This window comes from Cherax quadricarinatus, chromosome 84 (genome assembly GCF_038502225.1).
Source record: "Cherax quadricarinatus isolate ZL_2023a chromosome 84, ASM3850222v1, whole genome shotgun sequence".
Classification (NCBI taxonomy): domain Eukaryota; kingdom Metazoa; phylum Arthropoda; class Malacostraca; order Decapoda; family Parastacidae; genus Cherax; species Cherax quadricarinatus.
The window spans coordinates 17376321-17396714 of record NC_091375.1 but is presented as its reverse complement, the minus strand read 5'-3'; the positions used below and the strand labels follow the sequence as shown (position 1 = coordinate 17396714).

At 43.1% G+C, this 20394-nt stretch overlaps 1 protein-coding gene across 2 annotated transcripts in view; it reads left to right on the top strand.

Moving 5' to 3' along the window:
- Nucleotides 1-20394, top strand: part of LOC128704430 (uncharacterized) — an 877988-nt gene that overhangs the window by 335114 nt on the left and 522480 nt on the right. The window contains exon 1 of one of the 2 annotated variants that reach the window (XM_070102912.1): nt 11557-11616. The exons of the other annotated variant lie outside the window; for it this stretch is intronic. The gene's annotated coding sequence lies outside the window, so the exon portion shown is untranslated. Of the gene's footprint in view, nt 1-11556; nt 11617-20394 lie in introns of those variants that run through there. 2 annotated transcript variants of the gene reach the window in all.

Genomic DNA, 20394 nt, shown 5'->3' with positions numbered 1-20394 from the left:
GTGTTCAGGGCACCTTCAGAGAATCTCCTGAGTCACTCTAGCACTCGGGCTGAAGCTTGAGTGCCAGGAATGGCTCGAATGGAGCAGAGCTTTTGAGAGTTGAAAGCCTCTTACCAACTAGACCACCAGCCCTGACACTATTTAAACCAAAGATGTGCAGTACCCCAGCTACAGGGCGTCCACGATCATTGTACCTAACTGCTACACCATTTGAAATGAAGATTCATCGTGCCCCTGCCATAGGGCTGCCCCTGCCATAGGGCTGCCCGTGCCATAGGGCCGTAAACCTTACTATTGATAAAGTTCACTGTGTGGACAAAGGTAGTCAATAAAAGATCACATTATACTGCATTTGTGTCTAGATTTTGATGTTTAATTTTAACCACCGACTACATCATTCGTGGTGTTAAGCAACTCAGTACCTATGACAGATCTTTTTTTATAATAAACTAGTCCCCCTACTTGTCTGTTTTTTCCAGTTGCCTTCAACTTGGGTTTCTGTAAGGGTTGCAAACATTGCATTAGACTCAGCTAGGAGACCGCTAATGAATGGTATTTTGTTATTCAGCATAATACCTGGAATGTCAGCAAAATCAAAGGATAAATTGTTTTGGGAAGTTTTCTGTTAGTCTTAGAGTCTATGACTCCGGGGAACCTGCCACTGTTTCCAGTCCAGGATGGTTGCTAAGTGGTGATATATTTTTGCCATTTCTTGTCATTTATTTTCATTTCCTTCACTAAAATATCTGTGGTATCTGTATGGTTGCATTTTCATGCTTGAATGTTCATGTTACTTTGTAGCTTGATCACTAGCTCACTCAGCTCTCACACTGAGGTCCGGAGATCGAATCCCCGGTACGGCTGGAAAACATTTGGACGTGTTTCTTTAAGACACCTGCTGTCTAGGTTCACCCATCAGTAAAATGGGTACCTGGGTGTTAGTCAAACGATGTGGGTCGCATCCTGGGACAAAATTGACCTAATTTGCGGGAAATGTTCAGCATAACAAACGGTTTTCTATATAGTAGTATGTCATTGATGTCAACTAGGACTGTATACCTTGTACATGTACTTGTAGAAATAAAGATATATTATTATTATTATGCCTCTTTCTCTTTACAGGGAACGTCGGGCAGTTTGCATCATAACACTCTCTCCTGGACTGAGTAATAACACACAAGTGTGGCATGTCTTTGTATAGACATTGTGACACATTCCATTCCTCTTTACATGTGGTTTGTATCGAAAGTTTCCCAGGCACAGTGCCCCCGAACTTGAATATTCTGATGGCCGCGTTGTATTGTATCCAGGTTGAGCTCTGGTTCGTTTCCAGTTATTGAAACTCATGTGCTACTGAATCTGTACAAAAAAAAAAAGCCTTCAGTGTAACTGTTACGAAGTTACTGGGAACCTAGGGAGTAAAACGTTGGTTTAGGGGTAAACACAGTTGCTAAAATAAACCACCGAGTGCCACACAGTCGTAGATTTGGTTTAGAAAGACACGTAAGCAAACACTATAACATATTTATTAGAAAACGTTTCGGTCCTGGGACCTTGATCACTTCTAACATACAGAGGTAGGAAGACATTATATATAGGCGGAGAGTGAGGTGTGACGCACGTGACCTGAGGAATGTCATAAGGTCACGTGCGTCACACCTCACTCTCCGCCTATATATAATGTCTTCCTACCTCTGTATGTTAGAAGTGATCAAGGTCCCAGGACCGAAACGTTTTCTAATAAATATGTTATAGTGTTTGCTTACGTGTCTTTCTAAACCAACTTGTCGGTATTTATTACCAAGGTTTATACCAGTCGTAGATTTAAACAGGTTGTTAGTATCGTTAGTGACCTTAGATTTGATCTTCCAGGAACGTCAGAATAAACTGTCCTTCAGAAAAATAAATATATACCAAACCGTCTTTACAACACAAACACCGCCTTCAACACATACCACAAAATTATAGGTAATACACTCAAAAACTTATTTGGTTAAAGTTAGGCAATGAGAAAAATAAACATGGTCAGGACCGGCATACTCCCTGCCGGCTCCCAGCCTGCTGATAAATACGCTATTATTCCTGTATTTCCACAGCTCGCACAGGCCCCACTCCAACAACAGACCCAGACACCTGCCAGGGCTCACAGGAGCGCAAAACAAAACCCGAGCACAACCTACGACCTGAGTATCACGAAAACAAAATTACTTATCTCCACCTCAACTCCATGTCATCCTCTGGTGACGCTGTGATGTCACTTTCTAAAGCATACATCAAAATATTATAAAATCATGGAGCATCTTTTTAAATTATAAGCACACTACTTTACAATACAGTTTATTACAGCCAGGCAGTAGCAAGATAACAGTAACAAATATCAGGGCTGTAGGGAAGGGGGACGGTCACGTAATAGCTACGTTTACCTTTTTCTGCCGAGAGTGCAATCATATCAAGGTTATTTGGTGAAAACTGGTCATTATACATTCAGTTGTCAACATCTTTCATTCCTGTAACGGGGGAGACGCCTCTAGTTTCCTGTATCGGCTTGTATATCCAATTCTATATAAATCACAGATAGACCCACTTGAGGCCCCGTGTCTTGATTTTCTCCAGTCAGGACCCATCTCGGTACTTGTTTCAAACCTGTCCATAACTCCAAGTTTCAAATACTGAAGCATGTCTTCAGATTAATGCCATTTATGGAGACAGTGATTACTTTTGTACATAAAACATTGTATTCATACATTCCTTCTCGTTTTTTCACTAGCTCGTCCATTTAACCACGGACAACATGGCATTGTTGTAAAAACAGTCAGTGGCTCCGTGGCCTGGTGGCTGAAGCTCTCGCTTCACACGGCGAAGTGCCCGGGTTCGATTCCAGGAGAGGGTAGAAACATTGGGCGCGTGTTTCCTTACACCGGTTGTCTATGTTCCCATCAGTACAATGGGTACCTGTATGTTAGTCGATTGGTGTGGGTCACATCCTGGGACAAAACTGACCTAATTTGTGGGAAATGCTCTACATAACAAGGGACTTCCTATATAGTAGTATGTCATGTACCTGTAGAAATGAAGATATTATTATTATTATTATTATTATTATTATTATTATTATTATTATTATTATTATTATTATTATGAGTTACCGCTCCCAGTGGCTGCCCGTTTTCAATTCACGTAGCAGACTATTTTATCGTCTTTCATCTTGTATATACATGTATAAATATTTTTCCCGTTGCAAGCTAACCTAGCCTAACTTAGAAATGGACTTCAGTCCCTATGTGAGTAGTGAAGAAAATGCCAGAGCGCTGTATCAAAGGATGCCGCCTTTTCACACCTAGGTGTTACTTCCGGTCTAGGGTTTCTACAGAGTGCCGTATCAAAGGATGCCGCCTTTTCACACCTTTATGCTAATGACCCTGACCTCACCCTCGACCACCTCGACCCCCACCCACGCGCCCCCACCTGCGCCCCCCTCCTGTGCGGCGCCCGCCTGCCGTGCCGCGCCCTCGCGCCCGCCCCACACGCCCTCCCGTGCCTTTTGCAGCGCCTTCTGCAGCGTCATCCGGATCGCCCCCGCTCCCCGAATTTTTTTCCGATTTTTTTCAATTTTTTTTTTAATTTCTTGTGCTCTCCATCTCCTCGGATCAAGTTTTTGGGTTTCCCCCTATGGGTACCCCTCACACCACCCCTCTAAACCCAATATTCCTGCTCCATCTCCTCGGATCAAGTTTTTGGGTTCCTCCCTATGGGGGTAAGCATTCAAATGGACTCCCCCTATGGGGCATGGTACTTTCTCTTACTACAGGTCTAAACAAGTGTGACGTCACCCTTACCTGTGTTTACTCGGCGGTCAGTGACGTCACGTGATGTCCTCACACACAGGCTGAATCTTGTCGAGCAAACATTAACTTAAAATGCAGGATAACACTAATATTTTCCATTTTAAAGTATTACATTTTCTTCATTACATGAATTCTCAGTATTACGCATTTCATATACAACATAGGGAAAACATTTCACATTTCATTCTTGACCCAGGATAACCCAAAGAATTCCACATTTTTTCGTTAATACCCACAGCAATCCACAATTTCTTTACAAAATACAACCAAAGATTCACTCTCCTCCAGTTATCTGAGATGTTATCTGACCGATCTCAGATAACATCTCAGGTCACTCCCCACGAAGTAACCTTCTCTCTCTCCTTCTTACCCCTTCTCCCCGCCCCCCAAACCCTCACTCTCCTACCAACATCTCCCAACACCTCACTCTCCCACCAACATCTCCCAACACCTCACTCTCCCACCAACATCTCCCAACACCTCACTCTCCCACCAACATCTCCCAACACCTCACTCTCCCACCAACATCTCCCAACACCTTCTCCCCGCCCCCCAAACCCTCACTCTCCTACCAACATCTCACAACACCTCACTCTCCTACCAACATCTCACAACACCTCACTCTCCTACCAACATCTCACAACACCTCACTCTCCTACCAACATCTCCCAACAAGACATAATTTTCACTCATAACCCACAGTTTTTCTCGTTTTAACTATTTCATCAGAAAAAGTCACCACAACACTTACAACTTATAACCACTTTTCGATAAATTCACTAGTCACAATTTTACATATTACGAAGTTAATACCCACACACACACACACACACACACACACACACACACACACACACACACACACACACACACACACACACAGTAGTGGAGGCGCGACCCATACATATTTTTAAGGCGAGGTATGATAAAGCTCACACACACACACACACACACACACACACACACACACACACACACACACTTTTAATCTCTCTTAAGAATTATTCTCTCTTCAATAACCTTTATCATCTCACTACAGAACAACCCCCAGATTACTTCGAGCACTCTCATAAATCATTGAATACTCACAAAAATACCTTTGAACATTTCCAATCAACACCAAAAACACCATCAATTACATTAGAACATTTCCAAGACAACATTTTGATTACTCTAATTTATCTACACTTATATTTCATTAAATTACAACTCATTACCCAAACTCCTCCCTCAGTCTCCAGACTTCACAACATTATCACAAAAACTAACTCAAACACTTATGACATGAGACATTTTACCAAAAGTAACACACCCACACGCCACAATTTACTTTGAACAACACCAAAAACACCATCAATTACCTTCGATTACTTGAAAACATCATTTGAACACCAAATCACCACTGAATACTCCCAGAACACCTTCGTAAATACTCTTGCACATCATTTGAACACCTTCAAAAACACCTTTGAATAGTGTCAAACACCGTTTGAGTACTCCCAAATACACCACTGAATACTACTAAAACACCACCAAAATCACCATGAACTAAGATCAACATCACAGACTAACACCCATTTTCACACAAATCCCCTCAATTCACTATAACCAAGACGATTACCAATTTCTATGAGTACACTCACCTCCAACTAAGATAAAACATGAGCGCAAAAAACATGAACACAAACCAAGGCGCGAGGGCGCGGCGTGCTGGGCGGGCGCGAGGGCACGGCGGGCACGCACGAGGGCGCGGCGTGCAGGCGGGGGGCGCGGGTGGGGGGGAGGGTGTGGGTGGGGGGCGAGGTGGTCGAGGGTGAGGTCAGGGTCATTAGCATAAAGGTGTGAAAAGGCGGCATGCTTTGATACGGCGCTCTGACATTTTCTTCACTACTTAGGTGAAAGTGTGACATAGTTATTAAGAGGCTCGGAAGTTTCCCTAGGAGCCCTTCTAACGTTCTACAATATATTTTTAATTTAACATCTTGATTATTCACCCCATTCCTATCCTATGGGTGGTAATCAAAAAGATTACTGAGGTACATAATGGTCTAGGGACTGGACTACAAAGTTTTGATAGCTGAACAAGTTACAGTGGTAATGAACTCTTTACATGTTTATATTCGGTCGCAATTGTAATGAGTTATTTATGCAGATGAGAATTAGGTCACAGGCAAGAAAAATACATGGTAATACTATATTTACAGTGAGCAAAGTCTGGGTATTTTTCCAGAATGGTTTGTAATACACTACTGTGGATAAAATGTTTTGACATTTATTGTACATTTCTGAGTGAGATGTCTCTGAATTCATTAATCTCATCGCATTCTGGCATATAATGACACAAGGTATAACAGTTGTCCATCTGGCAAAGTTTACATTTCGTTTGGTCTACATTTGGTTGTGGTAATTTATCCTGCCAGAGATACTTGTAACCCAGCCGGAGCCGGGCGGTAGTCACATCCAAGACAGAAAGATGGACTCACAGGTGTCATTCTCCCTCAGTTTCAAGTCGATGAAGCTCAGTTAAGTGTTTTTTTCTGTATTATTGTTCTCAAACTTCTAACTGGCAATCCAAGATTGTAATCTACTCACTGTGAGACGGAATCTACAGAAGTGCACTCCGACTCCACTGTCCACAATCCTACCCTACCTGTGTCTGGCTTCTGACACAAGCGTGCCACCAGCAGACCACTGGTTATCTTCATGAGGGAACTCGATGGATTTCTTTAAATAGTTCCTGATCACCTGAGTTGTGCAGACGTTGCACTGTGGACACTAACAGCTTGATCGATCACGCCAGCAACCAGGAGGCCTTGGTCTAGGACCGGTCCACGGGCGCAATGACCTCTGGAAGCAACTGCAAATATTAATATTAATATTTCTTTATACAGGCCTAGTTGAGATCAATGACATACTGCTCTATAGAAAGCTGCTTATGCTGAATATTTCGAGCAAATTAGGTCAGTTTTGTCCCAGGATCAGTCGACTAACACCCAGGTACCCATTTTACTGATGGGTGAACATAGACAGCCGGTGTATGGAAACACGCCCAATGTTTCTACCTTCTCCGGGAATCGAACCCGGACCCTCACTATGTGAAGCGAGAGCTTCTGCCACCAGGCCACGGGCCACCGTGGCCCCCCAGTTTCCAATGCTATTATGTTACCATCTTTTCTTTTATCGATATATCAATTCCAGTGGTGTATATGGAAGTAGGTGGTAACAGTGACAGTACTGAGTGGCAGGTGGTGAGTAGCGACTGAGTGGGCAGGCAAACTAGTGGGTAGTGGACTGGAGGCTGATGGCCGGGCAAGCGAGCGGGTTGTAGGCGGGGTTGAACAAGCAGTTGTTAGGAGTTAGCCTTTACTGCAAATGCTACATCAATCAGCTTTGACATCTACCAGAGTATGCAGAATGTCAGCTTATTGATCTCTCCCTAGTGTCTAGCCAGTGTCTGGCTTCACAGCAGTTCATCACTAAGAATTCAGGACCAGTTTTCCTGTACCATACTGGGCTTTTCATATTGCTCTGGAGTTAAATGAATTAGATTTTCAACTGGTTAAATAAATAGTTACAAATAAAAGATTGTGAACTTTAATTTAACAAAAAGATATCTAGGTTTTATATTATCTACTAGAGTTCAAAGTGAACTAGGAATTTGGCTCCTGCACATCATTAAGTATATAGCTTAAGTAATTTATTATTGAGTATTCAGTATTTATGCATTCCATTTAGAATTAGATTTTGCTACCAAAACGGCTAGTTTATTTTGCATCCTATCTCCATCATGTAGACGGTAGCGCAAGAACACATGGATACACACAAGGCCTAGGAACTAGGCCCCATAAGGGCTTACAGGAGTACGTCTAAATTTATATCTACATTTCACTTATCTAATGCAAGCAAATGTGTATAATTTCTTTAATATGTCCGGTATCTTCTTTTCATCAATAATATATCTTGACAAATCACATAGGTTATTATACTATATATCTATATATTCCTCAGTAAGTGGGCACTTAAGCACATAGTGACCATAGAGCTGGTCACTTTGCTTTTGGTTTCATTTATATGTCTACCAAACTGCAAGAAGTACTTGTAACCATACCTAAGCCTGTATACTACAGCATTAATCAGTCTGATTGCACTGCAGGTAGCTTAGTAAACATACTTACCTACGTTCTTATTATAGTGGGTTATAGATCTGTTCAGGCTTCTAACTGCATCTATATAACATTCACTTTGAATATTTACTTCTCTCCTAATATTATTATTAATATTATTCACTAAACACAGTCATACTGGGATTTCAGTATCTCTCTCGTTAACTGGACATGGTTTCCCATGATTTGTGGGATCTGTAGCTTCTGGTCACTGTCCTTCATGATTTGATGTATAACACTTTTCAGAGTGAAGAGGTCTACAGGAAGAATGACTAATTCCTTTGGTCATGAGGCCACGACACTTACTTGGATGGTTACAGTTGCACACCCCCTTTGTTTTTCCGGATATTCTGATGCCTATACCTGGCGTTTACCTGGAGAGTTCCGGGGTCAACGCCCCCGCGGCCCGGTCTGTGACCAGGCCTCCTTAGGTCAGTGTCCCAGGATGCGACCCACACCAGTCGACTAACACCCAGGTACCCATTTAACTGATGGGGAACATAGACAACAAGTGGAAAGAAACACGTCCAATGTTTCTACTCTGGCTGGGAATCGAACCCAAGCCCTCGCCGTGTGAAGCGAGAGCGTTAACCACCAGGCCACCAGAGCCCTATAGATACTCCAAGCATAGATTCTTCACAATTTTGTTTATACTGACTAGAATTTATAAAGGCTGGGTGCTTTACCGGTGGAGTTTTCGGATACAAACCCACACTATCGTCGGCATCCTTATCAGCACCAGCACCACCAACATCTATTTCTGTAGCTGTACCAACACCATTCCCCGAAGTATTATTCGAACCTTTGACACCACAAGCTGAAGCGCTATTTTGTATTTCTGGATTTGTTTTTGTTTCTTCAGAAACACCAGGATCACCCTCTCCAGCTGGCTCACTGTCTCAAATTGTTGGATCTTTGCGGGCACCAACTTCAAAGGCAGCACCAGGGCATTGCTAAGTTTACCCAGCTTGTTGCATTTCTTTGTATGTTACTGTGCAGTTGTATTCCTTGTACACCCTCATGTTGCACATGAACTTTCTAGTTGCATAAGTGTTTCTGATCCTCCTGTGTTGTTATACAACGGTGCTCCTCCTAGTACCCGTCTTATTTCTTCACTTTCCCAACCTAGAGTCAGTACCCGATCAGCCAGATTGTGGTTCGTACGTTGGATTGAATGCGCCCAGTACTAGTAGCCTGGTTGATCGGGCCGTGATCTGCTGGAATACCTGGTCAAGGACTGGGCGGCGGAGGCACTGACCCCCGGAACGATCTCCAGGTCGACTCCAGGTAAGTAGACCTTCATTTAAAACTGGAAATTTCTCCCCTCCAAAAATGATACATTTTTAATGTTCTCATCGTTTAGTATGTATGTAATAGTTTCCAACATCTTATATCTGCCATGCAGATCCAGAAACACACGATTTAATTCCATTGCTGGTAGAGGTCGAAATGTTTGTGGATGAAACACATCACTCCTGGCAAAGATAGCACCTAACCCCCCATATCCCCCCCAACGCACACACTTACCTTAAAAGCATTGTTACACTGTAGACATTCATGGATGATTTTCCAGTGATGACAGTGTGACTTATAGTTACAATTTAACTGACATCGACTGATAAAAGATCATAACTTCTCAGGAGATATGTATATATCTGGTAACAGTTCCTTTACTTGTACAGTGTGCGTCGCCCTGTGCATTGTTCACAGTCGTATACAACAGGCACCTGCACATTATTCACAGTCGTATACAACAGGCACCTGCACATAGTTCACAGTCGTGTACAACAGGTACCTGCACATTCACAGTCGTATACAACAGGCACCTGCACATAGTTCACAGTCGTGTGCAACAGGTACCTGCACATTGTTCACAGTCGTATACAACAGGCACCTGCACATAGTTCACAGTCGTATACAACAGGCACCTGCACATTGTTCACAGTCGTATACAACAGGCACCTGCACATAGTTCACAGTCGTATACAACAGGCACCTGCACATTGTTCACAGTCGTATACAACAGGCACCTGCACATAGTTCACAGTCGTGTACAACAGGTACCTGCACATTGTTCACAGTCGTGTACAACAGGTACCTGCACATTGTTCACAGTCGTATACAACAGACACCTGCATATAGTTCACAGTCGTGTACAACAGGCACCTGCACATTATTCACAGTCGTATACAACAGGCACCTGCACATAGTACACAGTCGTATACAACAGGCACCTGCACTGCTACACTGCTTCTCCAACACAACTTTACTTCTGATAAACTTGATGTATTCCCTAGCCAGACAACTGGTATAAAAGTAAACTAAAAATGACAGTAACTTGAGTCATATACTGGAGACCTCAGTTATCTCGTGTTTGTTTACCTACCTGACTGGCTGAGAGGTGAGGCTGGGTTCAGGTCTGTCACTACACCTCACTCCCTCGTATTGTTCCACTACACCATACACGTTTATCATTATGGTTTTCAAAGAGATGTTCCTTCTACAACACTATATTGAAAACTTTCTAATTATATTATTTATGGTGCCCCGTGGCCTGATGGTTAAAGCTATCGCTTCACACGGCGAGGGTCCTTGGTTCGATTTCCGGTGAGAGGAGAAACACTGGGCGTTTTTCCTTACACCGGTTATCTGTTCCCCATCAGTAAAATGGGTACCAAGGTGTTAGTCGACTGGTGTGGGTCGTACCCTAGGGCTAAACTGAACTAATCTGTAGGAAATGCTCTGCATAACAAGTAGCTTTCTATATAGTAGTATGTCATTGATGTCAGCCATGGTCTGTATACCTTGTAAATGTGCTTGTAGAAATAAAGATATTATTATTATTATTATTATTATTATTATTATTATTATTATTATTATTATTATTATTGTAACTCGCACAAAGGCTGTTGGTCACACGTATGTGTGAGTCCTCCCTCACTTCACATTTAATTTTATAGATTATGCTCTCTTCCAATAATGGGCAAATATTTTTCTGGTTGGACTTCACTTCATGACTAGTCTAGATTCTCTTAACCTAAAAAATCATATTTGTGATAGTCATAATTATATTGCAGTATATAATGTCCCCAACTCGTTGACACTCACTGTACGGAATTTCCCTTATTTTGTCCCAGAGAATACTAATGTTCGCTAGATTAGTTGAGAGAACATCTTGACTGGATTGCAAGACATCTTTACCTAGAAACAGTTTCCACATTCTAGCGCAACGATGTCTTATAATCCATGTAAACTACGGAACTGGCACGGAGCAACTACCAAACACACCACCTGAGATATCCCAGCTGCTAACTGAACAGTGAAGTCACTAATTCGTCAAAGTGCACAGAACAACCATTACATTAGCAAGATAATATTAGAGTAAAGAGAAAATATCGACAAGAATTGCATCAGTTTCTTTGAGATACAACAATTTATGCATTGACTGTTTGGACGTGTATAATGTGGTTGGGTTGGTTAGTGGTGGAGGGAGAGGCGAGGCAGGGTAGTTATGAGGTGGGGGAAGGTGGGTACTCTAGTAGTGTGTGGTGAGCAGCAGTGCCCGGGGGTTAGTGGCTGTGGTGGTGGAAAATAGAGAGAAGAACAAGGTAAGGTGGTGTGATGGGTATTGGTGGGTGGAGACCCACAGAGGAGGGACGGCCGTGGGTGGTGGGTGTTGATGGTGGGTGGAGACCCACAGAGGAGGGACGGCCGTGGGTGGTGGGTGGACGGATGACAGGGTGGAGGCGGCGTTAGTGGAAGTAATTGTGGCGGTAGAAATGCTATAAACTTAGCACCAGCTGTGACATTCACTCGCTCTCCTTTCTATATTCTAAAATTTCTCTAAATTCTTGATTTATGGCCAAATAAGCTTTTTTTCTTCTTACTGATAATAACTATATAACTGACATGCCCTTTTATGCGATTCACCTTCGTTTCCAGAAGTGACTCTCACTGTTCCTTAGGACAACCCCGTCCCACACACCTGGTGTTTACACCTACAAACATGTTCACATGAACAAAGTTCTCATTTCTTGCGTCACTAACTTGTTATGTTTACCTTTGAATTTGAAGAATAAGACACTTATGCAGCATATGGGAATCTTTATTCAGGAAACGTTTCGCCACACAGTGGCTTCATCAGTCCAATACAAAGAGGAAGGCGTAAGGAGAGGAGGAGTGTGAGGTAATCAGTCCCTCAGCCTGGAGTCGATGTGTTCAGTCCATCAATTCTACAAGATTGATGGACTGAACACATCGACTCCAGGCTGAGGGACTGATTACCTCACACTCCTCCTCTCCTTACGCCTTCCTCTTTGTATTGGACTAATGAACCCACTATGTGGCGAAACGTTTCCTGAATAAAGATTCCCATATGCTGCATAAGTGTCTTATTCTTCAACTTGTCGGTTTTTCAAACCATTCATCACAACCTTTGAATTTGTAGTCCCTCAAGGTCCCAGGACCGAAACGTTTTCTAATAAATATGTTATAGTGTTTGCTTACGTGTCTTTCTAAACCAACTATTTTTTAAACACAGAAGCACTAACTAGGACGTCGTTTGGTTGGGTGTATATACCATGTTTTCTCTAATAATAACAATTATATTTAGTAGCATATGATGCCACTTAAACAGACCATAGCTGACATCACTGGCATACTATATAGAAAGCCCCTTATCATGCAGAGCATTTCAAGTTAATTTTGTCCCCAGGATGCTACCCACACCAGTCGGTTAGCACCCAGGTACCTATTTACCATTAAGTGAACAGGAACAGTAGGTGTCTTAAGGAAAAACACCCCGTTGTTTCCGTTGGTCCTCCTGTGACCAGGAGGCCTGGTCACAGACCGGGCCGCGGGGGCGTTGACCCCCGGAACTCTCTCCAGGTAAACTCGAGGTAAACAGACCTAAGTTTGTGAGGTGAGTGCGCTACCAAACGAACGACGTGTAGGCCTTAAGGGAACTTTTATTTTCGTTCAGTAAATGCCTTATACTTTTGCACTCATAATACTGATAGTAATTCTGATACTGATGCAACAGTTCAGTATTTTCTGTAAGCACTATTCTATTAATCACGGTGCGTAGTATAAGAGAAAAATTTCGAAGGTATTAGTGAAAAACTGGCAGCTAGCTGGTCGTCAGCCGTTCAAAAACCTTTCTGGTAGATTGAGACTTCAAAAAAAAAACCAAGGGAAATAGTGCCAGTGGCGTCACACCCCCACCTCCCGCACTCTAGTCCGGTTAACCAGCTGTGAGTCCTGGAGGTGGGAAGTTCAGTGCCTGCACTCTGATCACTGGTGGGGATAGTACTATTAGTTTTCTTTAATTTCTTGCGATAGGCTCTGATATTCACGATTTGTTATAGGGTTGTTGTGCACTTTGTGAAGAGACTGGTGTGTTCTTGTAGGAACAACATGGACGATGTTGTGGAGGAGGAGGAGGAGGAGGAGGAGGAGGGAATGTTGGAGTAGCGGCAGGAAGGATGTGAAGTGGGTGTAGGTTAGGATACAGCAGGAAGTATATAGCGCAATGTTGGAGAAATACGGTTGATGTACCGAAGAGGAGCGTTGAAGGAGAAGCGGGAAGGATGTTGAGGAGAGTTTGATAAGCAGCAAGAAGGATGTAGGGGAGGAGCAGCAGAGAGGATGAGCTAGTATTCCTAAATGCCGTTCTTAGGTTAGTTAATTTTAAATGTACCACTTATGTTAAATGGTTTAAGAGATGTGATTTGCTTCAAGTGACACCTACCTACCTGGAGTCTATCAGGCTGTTATCACTGGCCGCATGTAGTCCAACATACAAACCACAGCCCAGCTGATCCGGCACAGTCTATAAGTAATTGTCCAGCTCCCTCTTGAAGGAAGCCAAGGGTCTCTTGGTAATTCCCCTTATGCCTGGTGGGAGGCTGTTGAACAGTCTTGGGCCCTGGACACTTAGTGTTTTCTTAGTGTACCAATGGCACCCCTGTTTTTCATTGGTGGTATTTTGCACCACCTGCCAAGTCATTTACTTTCGTAGGAAGTGATTTCTGTGTGCAGATTAAGAACCAGTCCTTCTAGGATTTTCCAAGTGTAGTTTATTATATCTCTCTCTCGTCTGCATTCCAGTGAGTACAAGCCCAGTGCTTGCAAGTGTTAAAAGTAGTTAAGGTGTTTGATGAACTTTTATGAGCAGTTAAGAAGGTTCTCTGTACATTCTCTAGATCTGCAATTTCACCTGCTTTAAATGAAGATGTTAATGTACAGCAATATTCCAGCCTACAGAGAAAAAGTGATTTAAAAAGGATCATCATTGGCTTAGCATCTCTTGTTTCGAGCGTTCTCATTATCCATTCTATCATTTTCTTCACAGATGTGATAGTGGCACTGTTGTGATCCTCGAAAGCAAGATCCTCAGACATTACCACTCTCTGGTCCTTCACATTACTGTTCTATTGTATGATTAGAGTTTGTAGTATGCTCGGTTCTAGTCATCATTTCCTCCTGTTTTTCATAACAGAGTAGTTGGAATTTGTCTTCATTGAACATTACATTGTTTTCCGTTCTCTATTGGAAAACTAGTAGTGAGTTGTGTGCACTCTACTTTCAGATTGTATTCCACTGTGTAGCTTCTCATTTTCTCTTTTCTCTTTATCACTTTGCACTTATCAGGATATAAGTGAAGTTGTTTCACTGGCCACTCCTCTTCAAGGGGGGCTCCTTGGTGTGTTGAAAAGGCTTTAGGTCTAAGGAATTAGACTTTTGGTCATCTTCCAACTGAACCTAATTACCCTTCAATCCTCCTTTTCCCCTGCTCCATCCTCCTCATCCATCATTTTCCATTCTTCATCCATTCCCCTACCCTCCCCTCTCCCATTCCTGTTGTCAGGCTTTGGAGTCCTCCCTTCCTTGGTTGGGGTAAGAATATCATTGTTCATCCCATTCCGTTGAGGTCCTTGGTGGTGGTGTAGTTTGCCGTGGAATCTGGATCATCTGGGGATGTCCCAGTCCCTCTCCCATCTTTTGGGGGAGGCTTACGATGTCTTGTGGGTGATGGGTGTATTTCTGGAAGCTGGTTGTCGGATTCTAGGAGGTGGTGGCAGATGGAGATATGCCTTGTGGTGGGTATTGGACCACCCTCTCTTTTGTCCACCAAGGTGGCTCGGTAGATGTGAGGTTGCTATCCTGGACTGCCAGTTTACTGGCATGAAGGGTAGGGCATGGCACAGGTTACATGCCACATTTGCACTACTGGTTGCAGTGAGGTCCTCTTGGGTGCAAGGGGGGGATTTATGACCTTTTTCACTCCTAGGCACTACCCCTCTGTTGCCCTTTTTTCTGAAAAGGAATAATAAAAAAGGTGACCTAAGCATGGAGTCCCAGATCCTTGAATCTTCTCTTCCTGGGCCCCTTTCTACTGCAGTGCCTTCTTACGACCCTACCTTATGGGACCATTATTTGGAAGTTTCTAACACCCTGGCACCTTCTGCAGGTAACATTTTGTCGCCCACTCCTGGTACCGAGGTTCTGCCTGACTCCTTTGATACATCTGACCTCCACACATCTTTGACCATTCCGGCTTCTCCCTCTATGGTCTGATAATTTTTCAGATCGCCTGGCCATCTCAGGACAGACCACTTCCGGTCTCACACCTAAATGACCATGACCATTAACTGATGACACTGCTTCTATTACCTCTCTCTCTCTCTCTCTCTCTCTCTCTCTCTCTCTCTCTCTCTCTCCAGAAAAGACCTGCACGACACTCATTTCCCTTAAACACTACATTTCAAAGTACACAGTGGACTAAGTTTTTCACTTTGCAATTGACATCTCCCACTATCTTTCTAATCACAGTATCTGCAAGGCACTCTTGTGCCATGTTTAAAATATTTAATTTTGTGCTCTTAAGAGTGGTGCATGCATCGTCACAGTACAAAATGCTGGCCAGGCTCAGTCTTTCCTTTCTTACCTCCACATTTCTCTCAGTTCTTGGAGTGGCAGCTCTGCCTCATACCATAGGTCAATGTGATTTCTGGACATGTGATGGTGACATTTTGGAGCAACTTGAGGTCCAAGACCTCTCAATTCTCAAAGTGGACACTTATGTACTATCTGCCCATGGGCTGCCCATGACTGCCGAGAACGTCCATACTGCTGGACACCGTTTACAAGTCCGAGAGTTGATTCCTACACCACAACAAAGTTGATATTTCTGGCTCTTTAGCCACCTAGTGAAATACTGCACGTCCATGGCAGAATCCCCAGTCTGTACTGCTACTGATCGTACCAATACATCCTGCAGTCTACCTTCCTCTTGCCTTAATTGTAATGAAGATCACCCTGCTTATTCACGCCGTTGTCAGGTTTACTCACAAGAGCGAGAAATCCGCTGTCTGAAAGAGACTGCCATAAGTCTTTCATCTCTGCCTCCAAGGGAGACTTCCATGCCTTTCTTATTCTAGAGATCTAGAGGCCTCCACCCTCGGTAGTACCACCACCTTCCACTATCTCCTCTGTGATCACAACTTCCACAGTCACTTCTGTGTCTAACACTTTTACAGCCCTGGACTCTGGGGTCCTTAACCCATCGGCTCATACTGTCCTTGAGTCGTCATCTTCTTGCTCGTATATATTTATATATACAAGACCTTCCACATTTACGTCTTTCCTTCACCTCTCTACTTCTCCAAAGTTTAAAACATCCCCAAAGTTCAGATCTCCTTTAACCTCTCCTTCACTTATCCGTCCCTAACATCTTTCCAGTTTCGGTGCCTAGTATTTTACCTCCTGCTGTCTGTTATGGGTGTGGGAGTTCATCCTCCCCCTTGTACAGTTCCTTCCTCTCCTCTTCCTTTCCAAGTTTCTTCCCGAGCTAACTCTAACCTCTCATCCTCCCCCAATTCTTTGAAAACTTTCATATTTCCGATCTTTACTCGCTCTCCTCCTTCCATCTATGTTGTCGAACAACCTGCAACTTCCTTGTTCTCTGAAATGCTTGAAGCTATTTACGAATATATCGAGACAAAACTGGTGATAGACACCGATCCCCCTCCATCACTCCTCTTCATCACTTGTCTAAACTATCTTTATGACTCCTTTCTTTGCAGCATTTCCATTCTTCACTGCTCATGTAGATTTTACTAACTCCTAGTCTGCAGACACCTACTGCTTCATGTTAGCAGTATACCTTTCTTCATAAATCATGACTCATTTTCAGTGGAATATTCGAGGCCTCGGGTAACCAGGGTGAGCTTCAGGTGTTGCTCTCCCAGTTTTTCCCTGTTTGTGTCTGTTTACAAGAACCTAAATTGTGCTCCGCTGTTATCCATCCTGTCTTGGGCTATAATTTATTTTATTCATCAGATCCTTTTCCTGATGGAACTTTTAATGAAAGTGCACTTCTTGTACGAACCCATATACCACACTACCAGATCAGATCTTTGTTCATACTTTGCTGCATTACACTGCAGCCTGCATCTACTTGAACAAGTGGTATACAGTTTGTCTTTGTATCTTTCTCCTTGAGCATTATCTATTCCAGATGTTGCATTTCTGGTTTCTTCCTTACTGCCACCTCTTGTCTCATTAGGTGATTGTAATACTCATCATTTCCTCTGGGGAAAGGGCCTTCTCACATTGACTCTCATGGCAATCAGTTAGAGGCTCTTCTCACTTCTCACTTTTGATCCTCTTTTGCATTGATCTCTTAGTTTGCTCTTCAACAGCACTCGACTTTACCTGGTCTGTGCTCCCATATGTACATGAGAGCAATCATTTTCTTATCCTTCTTACTGCCCCTTTGTATTCTCGCCTCTTCGAAGCACGGTTAGCAATTTGAACGAGCGAACTGGGACCTTTACAACTGCTATTACAACTATTTTTGATTGATTTTAACAGCGGCTGCACATTCAATCCCTCAGACATCGAGTAGGCGTTCAGAAATCCGTGCCTTCATGGTCTCTTGCTCGAGCTCATGCAATACATTGGAATGGTGCTGCGTGGGGCCGATATCGCTACAAAAGGACTACAGAGTTACTCCTGGATTTTAAGTGGGGAGAGCGGTTACCCTTTGTGTCATCCGTGAAGGTAAATGCACTTCTTGGAGGGATTATATTTTTACCGTTCGTTTGGCTTCGTCTATGAGTGCAGTTTGAAAAAAGGTACGAAAACTGAGTGACAGGTACTCTTCAGATCTGTCTCCCGTTCTTTGGGTTGCCGGTGTCAGCATTGCAAGACCTGTTGAAGTTACAAAAGAGATTGGAAATCGTCTTTCCTATCTGTCTCGATGGCTTCATTTATACCCTCTCGTTTCTGTCGTCCAAGTCTGCCGAAGAGTTAATATCTCTTTAGACTTTTCTTCTAGCCTTTCATCCTTCTAGAACTTGAGTCAACACTTTCCACTTGACGATTGTCGGCAGCTGGGTCTGATGACATTCATATGCATATGCTTCAGCATTTACATTAGTAAGTCCTACAGTTCTACATCTTTTTATTCTTATTTGGTTGCAATGAGTTCTTCCCCAGCAATGAAAAACTGCCACTGTTCTTTTTTTTTTGTAAACCAGGTACTTCAGGCCATGATAAGATAAGATTTCTTTCGAATTTTTAACCTCGCAGTGTTAGCCACCCAGGATAACCCAAGAAAGTCAGTGCGTCATCGAGGACTGTAACTTACTTCCATTGAGGTCCTCACTTTGTCTCCCAGGATGCGACCCATACCAGTCGACTAACACCCAGGTACCTACTCGCTGCTAGGTGAACAGGACAACTGGTGTATGGAAACACATGGAAATGTTTCTACCCCGCCGGGAATCGAAACCCGGGCCCTCCATGTGTAAACCAAGAGCTTTACCAGCAAGGCCACTATCGTCCCATTGCTCTAACCATTGCAATTTCCAAGTTAATGGAACGTCTAGTAAACAGACATTTGATGTTGTATTTAGAGAGACACTAGTTAATATGGCTTTCGTAAGGGCTGCTCCACTATTGACCCCTTACTCTTAGATGCCTATGTTTATAATGCCCTTGATAGTAATCACTCAGTTATCGCATTCTTTTTAGATCATGAAAAGGCCTGTGATACCACTTGAACATCTTTGCCCGAATTCATTCTTCAGGCCTCCGAAGCAATGTACCACTTTTTCCTAAAAGCTTCTTATCTGAGAGAGAGTTCTGTGTTCGAGTAAATAATTCTCTTCCCCAGACTTTGTCCACGCTGAAGGTGTCTCTTAGGTATAAATGATGACCTCTATTCTCCCATCTAATATTTGGTTATTACTTTGTCGATGACTTTGCTACAGCTTGTGCAGGTGCTGGCGCCTAGTAGTAGCCTCACTCCAGAATGCTAGCAACCGTGTTTCCCATTGGGCCACTACACAAAAAATGCACCAAATTATTGTCATCAGATGTTCTCTTATCCCTGATACTCAATTGTACCTGTATGACTCCCGTATCCCTGTAAGTGATGCTGTCAGATTTCTTGGCCTTCTGTTTGATAGTCTGCAGTCCTGGAAACCTCACATAACCTCCCTGAAAGTAACTCGCCATAGCCGACTGAACCTCCTTAAAATCTTCGATCATCTTTCATGGGTGGCGGATCGTCGAACTCTTCTTCGGCTTCATTCAGCCCTAATTTTGTCGAAACCAGACTATGGGAACCAGATATATTCTGCAGCTTCTGCAATTCTTTCTAAACTTGATACCATCGATCATCAGGGATTGTTTGTCTAGGTGCTTTTTGCTTCTCTCCTGTCGAGAGCCTATATGCAGAGGCGAATATTCCATCCTTGAACGATCGCCGTGATGTTCATTGTCTCTTTTACTTAGTGTGCTCTCATGACCTTCACGATCCTTCTACATACTGGATAGTAACGGACGTTAGTAAAGGTCCATTTGTTCACCGCCTCTGTTTACTCTGTCTCATATCTCTTCGTCTTCACTCACTCTCGACTTCTCTTCAGTTCCCCTAATTATATGTTCAGCTATCATCTAACTTTTCTGTCTTTTCCAGGGAGGTTCCGACAGTTTGTCTGTTCTTCCACATTGTCATGCACAAAAGTTCAAATAACTACAGTTGCTTCTCGCTCACTTTTTCTCGACCACTTCCAGTCTCATTCTTATGTCATTACAGTGCACGCTGATGGTTCTAGATCCTCTGATGGTGTCGGGGTTGCAGCAGTGTTCCCAGACAGTGTTGTGAGAGGGCAATAGACTCGGTTAGCATTTTTATAGCTGAATTGTATTCAATTCTTATTGCAATTTTTCGTATTGTATATATGCCTACCTGAAAGTTTGTAGTAGTCTAAGACTATTTCGTATACAACTTTGGTTGTGCTGCTTTTTTTTCAAAAACAAAGAAAGTGTTTGCTGGGTTCCTGATCATTTTGATGTTCAGGGCAACGAGCAGG